We start from the raw sequence: 10,341 nt of genomic DNA on the forward strand, positions 1-10,341 counted from the left end.
AGCCTACTAGTATGGATATTTGTTGAGTATCAAAACTTACATTCAGCATGATTTACTACCAAGAAAGTACATAACCATAATCATAGACTCTTCCTTGAACATTTTGGAATTGTGCTGGCCAGAGGATAGTATATTTTCTACTAGTCTCATTTCTACTATTTTGAAATCCAAACAACAAGTTCAAGTTCAGGTTCATAATGCTCTCAGATATTTCTTGTAGTACAGACATGTTTGTGTCATTTTATGGTCCCTGCAAGAGACACATTGAACTATTTGATCAATGTTTTGCATAGGTTATCTTTCTATGAGGCTACACTGAGGCCATTTTGCAAAATTTAAAACAAACTATTTTTACGCAGGCATTAATTTAATGGCAGTTCCCTAAATATAGGAGGAATGCTGAGCCAGCCATAAGTAGAGTAGATCTAGGGGACTCTGTTCTATCACATAAGGAAATATATTGGAGGTGTAAAGCTCAAGGCTTAAATGGTGATTTAAAAGAAGGCGATTCACAAGTGAGTTTCAGGTTACATCACATAGATGTCTATAATAAAATCTTTTGCTGCTGATTGCATCTACCAAATATTTAATTTTCTGTATTAAGAAAAAGCCAAACACTGTTTTCAGAAAGTCCCATGCTATATGTCCTTATTTTTTCTCGGAAAAATAAGAATGCCCTGGAAAATATGTAAAATTTAAGCAATGTCATCTTATTTTGAGATATATAGTAATTGTCCAAGAAATTTTAATACACACATTTCGGCTTTAAATACCCAGAATTGTTTAGCATAAACCAGGGCTGTCAAACTCCCAGCCCGCAGGCCGGATATATCACATGCTGGCCATGCCCACACCCAGTTTAGTGAAAGAGGGAAAAGTCCCGATACGTCACATGACGCCACTGTGACAACATGACTTTGACACCCCTGGCATAGACAGATGCAATCTTACTCACATTTCCTTACTTTTCAAAGTTGCTCTTTCCTGAGGTTACAAATAGCCCTCCAAAGAAATATACCAGCAAGGAATAAAAGGTAGGATTTTGGCTTTGATTTTGTTATTAGCATGCTTAACATCCAAGCAAGCATCTTTTAATCATCATTATCTGTTGATCTGCACAATAATTCACATGATTTCTATCCAACATACAGATCAGCTGTTCTAGCTGGCAGATAATACAAGTTCTAGTCAAATGCATAGAAGTCACTAGATACAGAAGAATGCAATGAGGCAAGCAATTGTTCTTGTGCCTCAGATGCTTATGTGAACAAGAGTACTGTACAATGAGGATAAACAAATTCTTAACTAAGCTTTTTCAAATAAAAACATATTTTGTGGAACAGTCTCACATATTTCTTTTTCATTAGAAAAATAAACATTATGATAGTGTATACTTAAATATTCAAATCACAATTTTCTCATTAACATATGTAAATTTGCTGTATTTAAGAATCTACACCAAGAAAACAAAATTTAATTTTATTTCATGTTTTTGCATTATTTAATGATACTTCACACGATTTAGAAAATAAACAATAACAGATGAAGGAGGAGAAAAGAGACCCTGAAAAATCAATTCTATAGATAATTATTTTTATTTTGTTTAAAGCAGCAGTTCCAGAATATTTTAATATTTGCAATAAGAAAGAAAACATAATTAGCATAGCATAACAAGATTAAGAAGAATCAAGCGGCCGGTAAGAAATCATTGCTGCTTACCTAACTTTGTAAATTCTTATTTAAATTAATATAAATTATGATAAAAAATAATGAGTAAACAAAAGCATATATTATTCCCCACAGCAAGAAGCAGAGATGGTCAAATTGATTCTTTTATCCAAAGAAGAGAATATATTTAACTTTGTTTCTATTTGGAAATTGCTTCCAGATTTTGTGTTTGCAATGAAAAAAAATGAAACTTTGATTTTGTTTTTGTTAATTAGATAGGTTTGTGCTTATAAAAATGGCTAGTATATACTGTTGTGTAAAAGTAAAAAGTTGAGGTTTTAATGTTATCTTCTACTGTGCTACAGAGAGTTGGAAGTTGGTGCCTTTTTCTTTCCCTTTCCCCTCTATACACCATATTCCCCATCCTCCTAGTTTTCAGAGAAATTTTTCTGAATTTCTCTTTGTTTTTGTATTTTGATAAACTAATAAAAATGTGAAACCAAGAAAAAAAAGTAAATTCTTATTTAACTTCCATAGATTAAAATCAAAGAACATAATAACAATCTTTGAGTCACCCTACCCATTATCCTATTAATGTTCTTTATCCATCAAAACAGGACACAACATTCTGACTTTAGCAGTATGTCGCTATTCTGCTAGAATGTACTGTATTTTAATCATGAGAGCAGAGTAGACAAATGCTGTAATCAATATACAATCTGAAAGTCATTTATTTGTCTTGTCTCTACAGCAACCCCTACAGCTGAAATAAACTGGCATAAACAAGCTTGGCCTGTTGTTCTCAACTTCCAGTTATTGTTTAAAAGCATTAACTGCACAGAGTACGTTTATTATATGGTGGATTAAAAATATAAAGAAATGAAATGCCCTGTTTCCCCCAAAATAAGACATCCCCTGATAATAAGTCCAATTGGGCTTTTGAGCGCGTGGCAATAAGGCCAAGCGCTTATTTCAGGGTTCAAAAAAATATAAGACAAGGTCTTATTTTCAGGGAAACACGATATCTAACTCTTATTATCTTGGCTATTTCAGTTGCTTCGGGTCAGGAGCAATGAATGAATTTTCCAGTAAGATAATAAGTAGTGCAAAATAGATCTAGAATAGATTGTAAAAATCTGAGTGACAACTAGATGGTAGCAAATAGTTGGAGCATCTCTTTGCTACCTTCTAGTGGTAAAAACCCCTCTGTCCAGCTGGGTGATGAAAATGATGTCCCCATTCACAGATACAGTATTTGGTAGAAAACATAGTCATGTCATAGATATTGTTATAACATCAGGGTATATTGTTTGCCCTGCCTTGTTCCCTCTTATGGACACACATACTTAATATTCATCATAATGACTACATCTGGCATTCCTCCACTATTACCAAACAATATGGGGCAAGAAGACTTCCTTAAGGGGGAAGAATTTCCTTTGTGAAAGTCCTATTTGGGGCTCAGTGTAGAGTGCAGAATTGTGTCTGAAAGATTCGAGGCTTGGTTTGGACCTACTTTTTCACTTCACAAAAGTGTTGGTCCTAACTCAGGAAGACCCCTTAAGATGCAGGGAGGCTTTGGCCTTTTGGTGAGGACAGATGATCCTTCTGGATGAAGGAGAACCTACAGATTCCCACAAGAAGATAGGAAAGACTTCATAATGCCTGAAATAAAGTAAATGTGAGTTGATAAGAATGGGCGCAAGGAAAGTCTGGGAATAAAGCAAGCAAGGCCTGAGCTTGTGTGACAGGTAAAAATACTATTCAATTTTTGTCACAGTTAGGCTTACCATATTTTCAAGCAGACGAACCAGGATAAAGGTCATGCTCAGCAGCCAGGGAGTGTGGATCTTAGTACTGTTTCAAAGCTTACCTCACTGTATGCAGATAAAGAGGGGGCATGTTTGGGTAGACCATTAATCCCATGCTTCTTTAAAAAGGGGGACACATACATTTAAACTCCCTCACCCTTTGATTGAGCCTGCTGCTAAATTGCACAGGCAAAGGGGAAGCAAGTTATGACAGATGGGATAAATCTGTCATGCCCACTGACAAGCTGTACAGTCCTATTTGCCAGGAAGTATTTTTTTTTTTTTATGCCTGCGATAAAGCACACAGCCAGGCAATCCTGGTCAAACCAGGATATATGGCCAGGAGAGTGACCCTGGAATAGTTTCAGACTACCATTTCAAGTGTGATTATTACCACTTGATCATTTGCATTCTTCATTGTATTACATACTGTGTTAAAATTGTTAATATCTTCATAAAATTCTGTATTCTGTTAAAAGAATGATGGAGAATTTAACTATGTCACTACTTTTAGCTAACTACTAACTTAACAAAACAATTCTCCTTTGATAAACATGGAGCTGTTGGTGGTTTGACACTGTGTATATCAAAACCAGCTCCATATTTAATGGAAAATTGCTAATAAATTTTGATTCATGTCTGAAACATTAACCTATATTCATCTATTACTAAACAAGGCCCATTGAGTCAGGATAAGTATGTGTATGGTTAAATCTGCACATGAATATTCAGGAAAAGCTATAGAGCAGGGGTGTCAAACTTGATTTCATTGAGGGCCACATCAGGGTTGTGTTTGATCTTGGGGGGCCGGGCAGAACTAGGGTAGGCATGGCCAGCTTGACATCACTCGTGTCGGGGGGCCCTGTGGTGGCCCGGGTGCTCTTCCAGCGAAAACGGGCTCCCAAGCTCCCAACGACCTCTTGCAACCCTCTGCCAATGAAAATGGAGTTTGGGACACATGCAGCCCTCCTGAGCTCCGTTTTCGCTGGCAGAGCACTCCGGGCTGGTCCTTCGCTGTTTCCAGGGCGGCCTCATGGGCCAGATCTAAGCACCCTGCGGGCCAGATCTAGCCCCGGGGTCTTGAGTTTGACACCCCTGCTATAGAGCATGGGTGTCCAACCTTTTAGCTTGTCTGGGGCGAACTGTCTTGGGCCACAAATAAAATATATAATGTAGTTAATGTATCTAAATCACAGAGTGTTAAAAGTTTATGATCTTGTGGGGCTGCATTACTAGCTGTCCAGAGCCTGCATGAGGCCCGGTCACAGTTGGACACGCCTGCTATAGAGAATTAATATCTGCATTGAGACAAACCTAAGTACATGTGTGGAGAGAGTCACAAAACTGCCCCATTTCAGTGTGCTGTGGTGTTTATAAGGTGTTATCTAGCTAACAGGCTAACTATAAATCCGAATTATTTAGTGTAATTTTTCAAAGCATTTAATTTAAAGAGTAAAATAATTTTAGCACAAACAAAAAGTGTTGCTACATAAGATACATTTTAATGCACATGAAGATACATAAGATACATTTTCATATATGATGAGAAACCTGCTTTGTTTATTAGTAGTAGTTCACATCTTATCTTCAAAGGTTCCAATAGCAACTTCCTGTTTCCGCTCTTAGTTAAAGCAAGTTATAGCAATGACTAAATTCAGCCTCATCCCTGCAAACATTCAAACTGCCTTTTCTATTTCTAATATCGTTTAACTTAAAAAGATAAAATATCACAACTTTCTATGGTTTTATAAATGAATACTTATTAATTCTTATTGTTTAATGAATAAAGCTTGGATAAAATATATTCTAAACAGTAACACGAAAAAATGATTGACTGAACACCTTATTTTTTTATTAGTACAACTTTAAAAAGCGGGATTCTTAAAAATATGGAGGACAATCCATAATTGTTGCTACGAGGAATCTCTGAAAGTGATCAAGATAACAAATTCTGCTTTGAAATTGCTATTCTTTTAAAGGATGACATGAGCTAGCAATATGGAAGAAATAACATCCTTTGAAAACAGGCCTGGTGAGTATTCTAATAAATGACAAAACAGAACTAGTAATTTTATCTGTCAGTATTTTTTTTTAATTCCTATATTGTGGTATAGTTTGCAAAATCTACCAAGCTCTACAAACATGAATAATGTTACTAAAATATGGACTTTTAAAAAGCATTCTAGACATTGTTTTTTTCTTAGACAAATGTTTTGGTCAGACAATTAAATACATTTTTTTTCTTTTAATGAATGGATTCCAAACATTACCGTGAATAAATTTGGAAAGATATTATGGGAATGTAAACATTAACTGCTTGAACTGTATACTTGCATAGTTAGACATTATAATTTAAGTTTTGTACTAAAATGCAATTTTATTCTCCCCAAATACTTTTTGAATATCAATTTATTATCAAAAATTAGTTTTTAGATAAAATAAACGAACTATGAATACTCATGGGACTTGCTGGAAAAAGATGCTGTTCTTAATAGACAGATGACATTGCACCAGCCAAACAGCAGATCAAATTCACATTGGAAACCTATATAATTATGTATTCTACTTTCATTTAAATTATTTTACCCAGAAAATTGTATCACATTAATAACCATCATTCTATTACTTGGGATAGAAGCAGTACTTCATAATCTCTTATCTAGCTGTATGGCTATTAAAAGCTAAAGAAAAAAATCAAGCAAAGGAGAACTATCATAGAAGTACTGATAAGCTAAGGAACTACGTAAGGAATAAACTTAGATATCCCTGAATCCCCCAGCTGAATGCTAACTTCTAGAAATGAGGGCCATATGTATGATTTCTGGAACTGCATTTGAAACCATATGTGTGGTGCATTATCCAAATACCGATAACTAGAGAAAGCATGCAGGTATCCTTCCAGATGTGAAAATGCGTGGAGCTAATTCCCATCCATCTTAATATTTTAATCTCATACTATTTATATTGTAGTTTAACGACTGTGATTAATATGTGTGAACATAACCTCTGATGTGTGGGGCCCACATGCTATTTTGTGTATTGTGATTAGAGCATTTATATTTTACTCTTGGAGTACATTCCCAGAATAGCTAACAATAACTTCTGAGGACCAAACTAAAATACTACCGCTAGTGTCAGTATTGTAAAATAAATAATTTAAAGTAGCATATGAGAAGAAAACAGACCCAAAAAAGTACACTACTATGATAGCCAGTTTCAAGATATCTGGAAAAATAAAAATAATAGCCAATCACGACTTAGTAGACCTAAGATATATTGGTTTTAATAGTTTTAATGATTTTAATAGAAGAAAATATGTATAGCTCAGGACTGAACTGTGAAGTTCTTGGTGCTCTCAGAGCTTGGTTGCTCATTTGCAAATATTTCATTACCCAACTAGATAACATCATCAGTGCAAACATTTGGGTAATGAAACACTTGCAAGCGAACAACCAAGCTCTGAGAGCACCAAGAACTCTATACTAGCTTTGTTCGTACATTACATTAAGCACAAAATTAAAGTCTTTTTTTTTTTTTAAAGGAAATATTCCTTCTGGACTTAATAATTGCACAAATATATCATTATATATCAGACCTGCATATGACATTGAATCTAAAGTGTTAGGAAATGTATCTGGTTTAAAACATAGGAAGTGACTTTTAACTGGCATAGGACACTCTTAGCATATAACATGAGTAAATGTTATGAGCTAAAAATAAGCTTCCAGACATAATTCAAGTGTCTAGTTTTAATGTTTAAAGCTTGAATGGACAAGGCCCAGTATTTTATGAGCTCCGAATTTATCTTGCTTATTGAGACAGGATTATCCTTTGAATATTAATTTCCTGTGGACTAACTTTAACAAAGGCATTCCTAATGGAAACCTTCTCCTTGACGGAAGATTATAATTTGGAGCCACTGCTGACCTAAACAAAGCCACTGCTTTGTTTTGGGGAACAGTTTTTAAAACTTTGTTAAGTGTTGGATTTCATGACATTATGAAGTTAATTGCCAAAAGGTCTGAAATGCAGTCTTATGCTCAAGAGCCAGCTGAAAAATTATATAGATTGGGCAGAAACATCACTATCAGACAAAACATAAATTATTATGGAGCCCACAGAATATCTCTGATATACCAGAAAAACATTTCAGTGTCAGTAAAAGGGTTACAAAGTGAAGGAACAGTGAATAGGATGGGAGTGGGGATAACAAGGGAAGAAGCATGCTTATCCTATACCTGTGATGGTGAACCTATGGTACGCATGCCACAGGTGGCACGCTGCACCCTCGCTGATGCACACGAGCCGTTGCCCCAGTTCAGCTCCGCTGCGCATGCCAGATGGTCTTAGGGTCTCTGCCATGCATGCACTGGGGGCAGGGTGCATGTGGGGGCTGTGCACGCATGCAGGAGGCCATGTGCATTTTGGGGGGCTCGGGGGCACGCATGTACATTCGCATGTGCATGCGCTTTTGGCATTCGATCCAGAAAAGATTAGCCATCATTGTCCTATACCCTAAGGCATCATCTACATCAGCTCTTGATCTGGAGCAAAAAAAGTGATATTGCTATTAACTTCAACAGGATTTGGGGTTAAAAAAGTAATAATATCCACATTAATAATATTGCCTCGGCTGAATGTAAAGTAAATTTTATCAAATACCAAGACATCCCTATCCATATCTACGCCTCAAACATAATTCCTTTGCAGACATTTGCCTTGATAAACTGCTTTGCATAGTCAGAATGAATCTGTAATGTTCTTAAGGGGTGCTCAGTTTGTGATTGTAAAAGTTTAGAGAGCTCTATTGCAGACTAAATCATGTCCTGTAAAGGTCTAATGGTTTCCTCTATGTTCACATCTCCTTTTATTCATTTTAGCTATACATACTGTATATCATAACAGAGATAAGGTATGGGGCACCAGGCTCTCACATGCCTTTACTGTTCTCAAAGTGAAATTCTGTTGATGAGAACCAATAAAGCATCTTCTCTCCAAAACATGTCCCACAGTTTCAGCATTCAAGTAATTGTCATTTAGCAACTACAATTGTGACTGGCAACTTTGTCATTAAGCAAAGCAGTCACTAAATAAAAATGAAAATGTTCTTATGATCTTACCTAACCTAACCCTTTCCTTTGCTTTACAGAACTGCAAAAGTTGTAAATGTGAGGATTGGTCATAAAGCTACTTTTTCATCACCATCAAAACTGCGAAGTCACTAAACAAAGCAGTTGCTAAATTAGGACTTCCTGTATTGTTCATGCTTCACTGTCTTCCATAGAAATGAACTGCAATCCAATGCAAAATACTTGGGAATAAGACCTACTGGACGCAACAGAAGCTTTTCGAGTATTTAGCATTGGATTGTACTCTCAGTGACTTCATGTGATGAAGTGATGGAAATCTGTAAGAATAAAACTTTTATGAATTATTGTGTGAAGGCAGTTCAAATTTATTTAAAACACTTTTATACTGTTCATCATGCCAAATTTGAGAGGAAGGAACAATATGAAATACTAAAATAGGAGAGTCAATAAAACTTAGCAGACTACAGTAAACTCTTCAGCTAGTAGCTGAATTTCCAATGGAAATAATTTACAGGACAATATGCCTATTCATTATGGAGAGCACACACCAATTAATTAAGGGATTGAAATAGGAAAATAAATAAGTATTTAGACATTAAGTAATAAGCTGTTTGAAGCAGGATCTAACTGTCAACGATCCTTATGTAAATGAAATGCCTAAGTTTGACAGGAAGAATTTAAGAATGCAAGAAATAATTGTCTTCCTATGCGTGGAAAAAATTACAATTGTACATCGATGCTACTAGAGACCTTAGCAAGACAATGACATTCATCCAAGCTCAATCATTTACAACTATCTCATCCCGTTTCTGGGGTGGGACACAAGGATAGAATAAAATTAAGTACGGGTTCCTCAACCCCTGGCAGACAGCACAAGCAGTCCTATTTTATATTAAATAGAAGAAGGGCATCTTCCCATCAACCAATCTGTGTTTGCAAGGATTACTTTCCTTTTTCAAACAGCGTCGAAATGTGCCAAATGCTCGCTTAGAAGCCCGCATCCCTTCAAACTTAATATCAGTGGTGAAATCCAAATTTTTTTACTACCGGTTCTGTGGGTGTGGCTTGGTGGGAGTGGCAAGGGAAGGATATTGCAAAATCTCCATTCCCACCCCACTCCAGGGGAAGGATACTACATAATCCCCATTCTCTCCCCACTCCTGGGGGAAGGATATTGCAAAATCTCCATTCCCACCCCCTCCTGGGGGAAGGATATTGCAAAATCTCCATTCCCACCCCACTCCAGGGGAAGGATATTGCAAAATCTCCATTCCCACCCCACTCCTGGGGGAAGGATATTGCAAAATCTCCATTCCCACCCCACTCCTGGGGGAAGGATATTGCAAAATCTCCATTCCCACCCCACTCCAGGGGAAGGATATTGCAAAATCTCCATTCCCACCCCACTCTGGGGCCAGCCAGAGGTGATATTTGCCAGTTCTCCGAACCGCTCAAAATTTCCGCTACCGGTTCTCCAGAACCGGTCAGAACCTGCTGGATTTCACCCCTGCTTAATATGCATTTACTTGCATGAAAGGAAAGAAAACAACGCCCTTTGCTCTCCCCCACCCCCCGCTTCCTGCATTGGCCAAGTTCTGCGCCCCCACCCCACCCCCCAGCACTAAAATGCTTGAGACCGACGTTCCCTTCGCAGCCCCTTAGCTTACATCCTTAGCCGCCGCAGCAGAGAGAGAGCGAGGCGCGTCCTGCCTTCCTCCGGCGAGCGAGAAGACGCCGGGCGCCTGGGCAGTCCGCGGCCGCCCCTTCGAAGG

General features: G+C 37.2%; 1 long non-coding RNA gene across 2 annotated transcripts; it reads left to right on the forward strand.

Moving 5' to 3' along the window:
- The first annotated feature begins 925 nt into the window (after positions 1 to 925).
- LOC148114585 (uncharacterized) lies at positions 926 to 8,913 on the forward strand. Of its 2 annotated transcripts, none has more exons than XR_015733063.1 (3): positions 926 to 1,034; positions 5,338 to 5,511; positions 8,629 to 8,913. It is a non-coding gene; the product is annotated as an uncharacterized LOC148114585 (long non-coding RNA). The 2 variants fall into 2 exon arrangements; XR_015733064.1 differs by lacking the exon at positions 926 to 1,034 and adding an exon at positions 3,237 to 3,419.
- The last annotated feature ends 1,428 nt before the right edge of the window (positions 8,914 to 10,341 follow it).

The sequence above is a fragment of the Pantherophis guttatus genome, chromosome 3 (assembly GCF_059756535.1).
Source record: "Pantherophis guttatus breed Tessera chromosome 3, ASM5975653v1, whole genome shotgun sequence".
NCBI classification, from domain to species: domain Eukaryota; kingdom Metazoa; phylum Chordata; class Lepidosauria; order Squamata; family Colubridae; genus Pantherophis; species Pantherophis guttatus.